Below are 6285 nucleotides of genomic sequence, written 5' to 3'. Positions count from 1 at the left end.
AGGTAAAAGGGCATGTTTATTTGTTTGTTTGCTTGCTTAGGAGCTAAAAAATGAAGAAAGGCTACATCCTACCTTTGGGGAGTTTAATTTTACCAAAAGGTATGGCAATTTTGATTGCTCGCCTTAAGGCCTCCCATGTCTGGGCTTCACAAATTCATACAGAGAATAGTTCTGCTCAAACTCTAAAGTGATTTCCTACTTTCTCCTGTCTATGGATGAAGAGAGAAGATGACAGGGTCTTTCACAGTCAGCTCTGTACTTAGTACTGCCGTCAGTTTATGGTTTGCCCCACAGCAAACCAGGCTCAATGTGGCTCACAATCACAAGAACCTGAGAAAAGAACTACAGTGGTACCTCGGGTTACATACACTTCAGGTTACATACGCTTCAGGTTACAGACTCCGCTAACCCAGAAATAGTGCTTCAGGTTAAGAACTTTGCTTCAGGATGAGAACAGAAATCGTGCTCCGGCAGCGTGGCAGCAGCAGGAGGCCCCATTAGCTAAAGTGGTGCTTCGGGAACAGTTTCAGGTTAAGAACGGACCTTTGGAACGAATTGAGTACTTAACCTGAGGTACCACTGTAAACATAATAAAAATGCAACATTTCAAGATTATTCATTATGACGTTGTTACAAGAAACACAAGCAAAACTTAAAATAGTTGTAGAAACAACAGTCCAGAAGGCCAATGGAAATATCTCATATTAGTTAATTCAGAATAAAACACTCCACTAATAATTCAGACTAAGATCCAACAGTAAAAATACAAATGAAGTATGCATTGGCCAAAATTAAATTCATATTAAGGCCTAACAATAAAAATACAAGAAGAAGTATATGTTGCCCAAAATGAAATGTTGCCACCAGGAGCAACCCCTAAGCAAGACAGCCACCTTGCCAGTCTGTGTGTCATGAGCCAGAAAATCAGGGAACCGGGTCTAATAAGCCACTTGGTCTCTCACAGGAACACTGTGCTCATTATAAAGACTCTCAGCGGCTGGACAAAATCATTTCACGAGCCAGGTGCTGCCCTCGAGTCACCACCACATCATTTCTCAATTACATAATCACTTTTTAATTATGTAAAACTCTATAACTGGACCTGGCTCAAATATTCTTTAAAATAATGACACTGCTGCCCTTTAAAAAAAACCCAACCAAAACATGTTATCCAGCAAGCTTAAGAGCCAGTTGGTGCTCTCAAAAGTCCTGGAAAATTATATTTCAGGTGGAACATGTGCCCATGAACATATTTGCTATCATTATGCTGCATAATGTCAGTTATGGATGTATATTCATATTGAAAGACACGTATACCTCTCTCGTGCCTACAATTCTTTTACCCCATTGATGGAGGTCAAAAAGGTTGCTGGATTTGGGGGGGGGGGCGGGAGGGGTGTATACCACCATAAACATATGCCCTCAAAAAGTTATATTCAGACTAAAAGGTTTTCTATGTCCCATTAAACCAAAAGGATGCTGGCTGGAGAATATGAGAACAAGCCTAATGACTTGTTTAAAAATATGTGTGAAGGAGCTCTGTGAAGGCAATTAAGCTCCACTGAAATGAACCAACTTCTGAGCTTTCAGATTCCCACTGATTTTATTCATGGTTGATCTTCAGGGCTGGAGGACCTAGCCTAGCGAGTGACTGTGAAATCTGAGCACTCAGTTATGATAGGATATGTGACTTCTGCTTCTACAGGTGTTTTTACTGAGATGACACTTCTGACAGATACACAGGTGATTAATAGCTCAAACAGGTGCACGATTAGTTGAATACACAGGGCAGGTGTCTAATTGAAGACAGTAAGGGGGAAAAAATAAAAGGTAATGTGTACATTCAAGGAGAATTAGCTTGTCAAGGGAAATGAGGAGCTATTAAATATGGTAGTGCTCATGAAACTGGGTTGTAAATTGCGTTCATAATTGGCCACGTTATGCAACCGAGTTTCATCAAAGGGATGAAACCCAAAAGGTGCTTGTGTGTCAATTCACTCTTTCCCCCTAGTCATCAACTTGTTGACTGCATTTTAATTATCTCTGAAGTACAGAAGGGAAAAGGCTGGTTTTCGAAGCTGCCCGCAATCATCCAGCCCACACCTGTTGTAAAACGCACCTGCGCCATGCAGAAAGTCGTGCCGGGTCAGGATTTTCAAAAGCTGGGTGCTTGAATGCTTCAGGAAGAGGCAGGAGGGGAGGGATCAAGAGGTGGAGACAGAGCAGGAGAAGAAATTGAAGCGGACTACATTTCATGCAGGACTATGAACTAGGACTATGCCTAAAGTACATAACAGAAGGAACCTGAAACAGAGAAATCAGGAGATCTAAACCTGGGTGGGCAGATTGGAGTGATGCAGCATTGCACATTCACAGCAAGGATTCCAGGGCTTCAGCCAAGGACTGAGGGTAGCCTTTTTGCCGACCATGGGGTGCCCAGGTCCCCAGAGGAGGGTTGCCACCCATCCCTTAAAAAATGTGATTGTCTTTTCTTCTTCTTTTTTTGAGAAAAGTGTCCCCTGTCCTGTTCGGACTTCAAATAGGATGCATTTTTTCATGTATTTAAGCTCATCCACCTCCTCAAAACCATGTGGGTAGAAGGAGCCATGTGGGGGAGAGCAGAGGGTGACAGCAAGAGTTATTGTGGGATGCAGGCAGAGGGTTAGGTGGGGTTGAGAGGAGGAATGAGAGAGATAGAGAGAGCGCTTTTGCACGGGCAGAGGGTCATAGCTGTCAACCTTCCCTTTTTTTGTGGGAAATTCCCTTATTCCAGTGCCGTTTCCCACTGCTTCCCGCTGCTATCCCGGATTGTTAGATATCCCATAGACTGTCCACGGGACAGGTGATGCTGCTGATCCCTTATTTTCAAATCTGAAAGTTGACAGCTATGCAGAGGGTAGGTTGCAGAGAGTGATATAGGGAGTTTGCATGGTCCTGCTACAGTGACGTCTTATGTTTTCAGTAGGTGGGGCTGGTGGTGAGTGAGTGAGTGAGTGAGTGGGTTTGCAGAGGCCTGGTCCACTGTGGGAAAGAGTTTTTGCATGGGAAGAGGTGGGTAGGTCAGATATGTTCCGGCTTTTTTTCATCCAATGGAGAGCGGGGGGCGGGGGACAGAGATAATTTTTGGTTGGGCAGTGGTGGAGGGGGGGACAGAGAGTGAGAGGGAGTTTGCAGCAGCACAGTGTGTTGGTTGGTTTTTTTATTGAATAAACCACTGTAGCCCCTGTGTGCCATTGTAATGGATTGGTTTGAAGTCATTTCTGCACCCTGTACAGTAATTTACTCACCCAATTTCCTCCTGATCTGTCCTTTATTTTGCCTGACCAAAGGTGGCAACCTTACCTCAGAGTCCTCCTGCTTTCTGTCTTCAGAGACAGACAGGTATCAGGACATTGCAGCGCCTGCCTATGTGATTGAAGAGCCAGCATGAAATCCTTGGATTAAACAGGTCTTGATAGAAATATTGGTCAACAACTGCATTCTCTTTCTGCTCCAGCTGAAACCCTCAGCTCCAGCTACTGACTCAAAGATCCTGAGCAGAAGATTACAGCCTTCAGTCTAAATTTGGGTTCAGATGCCAAAAATCACTGGGCTGGAGCTCATACCTTAAAGAATTGGGAGGATGGCCTCAAATGTCCTCTGAACCTCTAATGGAAGGCTTGGCAAATTGAGAAGCCCATCTACCAGATGGATCAAATAATGTCCTTTAAGTATTAAACTTTTCTGTGCACCGTCATTTTAAAAACTAATGATGTTCGTATCTGAGATTGCCTTTCTACAATGTGAACATTTGCTTTGGCTGATGAATGCTGCAAATAGGCAGCATGTCTGGATGCACATAGAGAGCAGAGGTTGGATGGCCATCTCCCATGCATGATTTAGTTGAGATTCCTACATCACAGGTGGTTGGACTAGATGACCCTCAGGGACTCTTCCAACTCTACAGTTCTGTGATTCTATGAGAGAGCAGCAGTGAAGGGATGTCCAAGTTGGATGCAGTTATGGCAGCAATGTATATGATGCATAATAATGATTCCAGTTTGCATTTTTAAAAAGGGGAGCATGATACACAATTCTGAACGATAAATTGAATTCTATGTATTTATTTATTTTTCCACAATGATACTTGGTAATTTGGGAGAATTTGCATTTATTAGAAAATAAAGAAATTATTTACATGATGGAACAGAACCATTTGAGCACTTTTTGTGGGATGAAAACTTAACGATAACGCAGCAAGATGCACTGTTCAGTCCATGTATTTTCCAAGAATATCACCATCTCTAAATATGAAATAGTCATTGTCTTCCAGTACAACTTTTGTTCCACCATACTCCGGTAGCAGAACCTTCTCACCTACTTTTACACAAACTGGACAAGTGTCTCTCTCCTTACTTTTAGAGCATGTTCCAGCTGCCACAATAGTGGCTTGTAACACTTTTCCTTGTGATTTTTCTGGAATCATAATGTCTCCTTTAGTTACTGTCTCAGCTGCACACCTTTCCACCAATACATGGTTGAAGAGGGGAAGATTTTTTTTTCATGCCTGTTCTGCCATGGTGTGCGCTTTACAAGGGCTCCTGCTCCTGCTGCAAGGACTTCTTGCACCCCTGACCGACCCACAGAGCCAGCACACACGGCAAAAACCCTGAATTCTATGTATTTTTATGTGCATTGTGCAACTTCCTTTTATCCATTCTTTTTTGTCAGTGTTTCCTGAATATACAATGCCAGCATCCTAGAAAATAGAAATATCTGCAGAGAAATAGCACTCGAAATAAAATAGCCCAATCCCATACTTCTCCATTCTGCACCATTCTTGGTAACTTGCAGAGCTGATCTATAGTAACTGCATATGGCCAATCCTGATGTTCTGACTTCAGTTCTGAATCAAGTTCACCTGAATCATTTCTTGTAAGTAGGTTTGCCAGAAAAGTCAACAGGATTAAGATCTTAGCTCACCTTTGTCCTTCCTCCAATACAACCTCAATCTCAGACAACCAGTTTGATAAGTCCTTATCATTCTGTTATTCATAAACCACATAACCAGAGGATATCCATCACTGAAATACTGCCATTTAGATAGAAATTCAAGCTGCCTCCAAGTTTCTAGATCAGAGTGGCTAATCTGTGGTACTCCAGATGTTGCTGGCTGGACCCCCATCAGTCCCAGTCAGCATGGCCAATGATCCAGAGTGATGGGAGCTGTACCATTTCAATATTTACCATTCTAAATATTGAAACACACCTTTTGATTATAAAAAAGTGTTAGATCACCACAGCAGCACATAAATGGGACATTTCTGACAAGCATATGCCAACAAGCATATACCTCTAAGGAACTTGTATCCTTTGTAAAAGTTGGAGACCCATTTCCATTACTTAGCTTTGAGACTGTTCCCACCCCCACACTTCCTCAGAAGATGTAAGACACAGTAAATGGCCCCAACTTTCTTAATGTTGATGTCCGATCTGCAGTCTTCTTAATGAGTTCACGCCAAGGTCTTCTACATTAGGGCATCTACCAGAATGAGAGGTATAAGATGACCTCCCTTGATGCTCACTTTGTGTGGGAGGTCTTCCTCCAGACATCAGATCAGGGCTATCATAGGCCTTCACTCCTGACTGCACACACAACTGAACAGTGTGTCATGGAGGCCTTGCCCGCACCACCAGCCTCCCCAGTGTTAAGCCCCATGGATCTATAAACCATCTATAGAGTCTATTGCAAACTGCTTTGTATCTTTCAAAAACCACTTAGAGGCTATTGCAGTTAAATTGCATATAAATTGGTTAAATAAACAAATAATATAAGTATGTCAGGATTACTTGCACTAGGCCCTCTTGTGACAGTGATCCCAGACAATCCACATGTCCCTATTTCCCAGGGACAGTCCCAGATTTACAGAAGCCGTCCTGGTTTCTGATTCGATCCTGAAATGTCCTGCTTTACTTTAGGACATTCCTATTTTCATCAGAGCAATGTTGGACGGTATAGTAGGCGATCCCTATTTTCATCAGAGAAATGTTGGAGGATAGGGAATAGGACATCCCTATCTTCATCAGAGAAATGTTAGAGGGATGTCCCTCTTTTCACTGGAGAAATGTTGGGAGTATGAAATAGGATGACCCTATTTTTATTCAACACATGTTGGCGAGTATGTGATCCACAAGAGGTTTGGTCGAGACAATTCTCCCTTTACCATTTCAACCCCTTAAGGTGCTCACCCGTTGTGTAATACCATTGTCCCTCTTTCCCGCAAACATACACAAAACCTGCGGGTT

The 6285-nt window shown here is 42.8% G+C and overlaps 1 pseudogene; it reads right to left on the bottom strand.

Annotated features, from left to right (window-relative positions):
* Positions 1-4133: 4133 nt before the first annotated feature.
* Positions 4134-4558, bottom strand: LOC144326031 (10 kDa heat shock protein, mitochondrial pseudogene; annotated as a pseudogene).
* Between the last annotated feature and the right edge of the window lie 1727 nt (positions 4559-6285).

The sequence above is a fragment of the Podarcis muralis genome, chromosome 17, assembly GCF_964188315.1.
Source record: "Podarcis muralis chromosome 17, rPodMur119.hap1.1, whole genome shotgun sequence".
Classification (NCBI taxonomy): Eukaryota; Metazoa; Chordata; class Lepidosauria; order Squamata; family Lacertidae; genus Podarcis; species Podarcis muralis.
The sequence above is the reverse complement of the archived record's forward strand: the minus strand, read 5'-3'. Positions and strand labels throughout refer to the sequence as shown.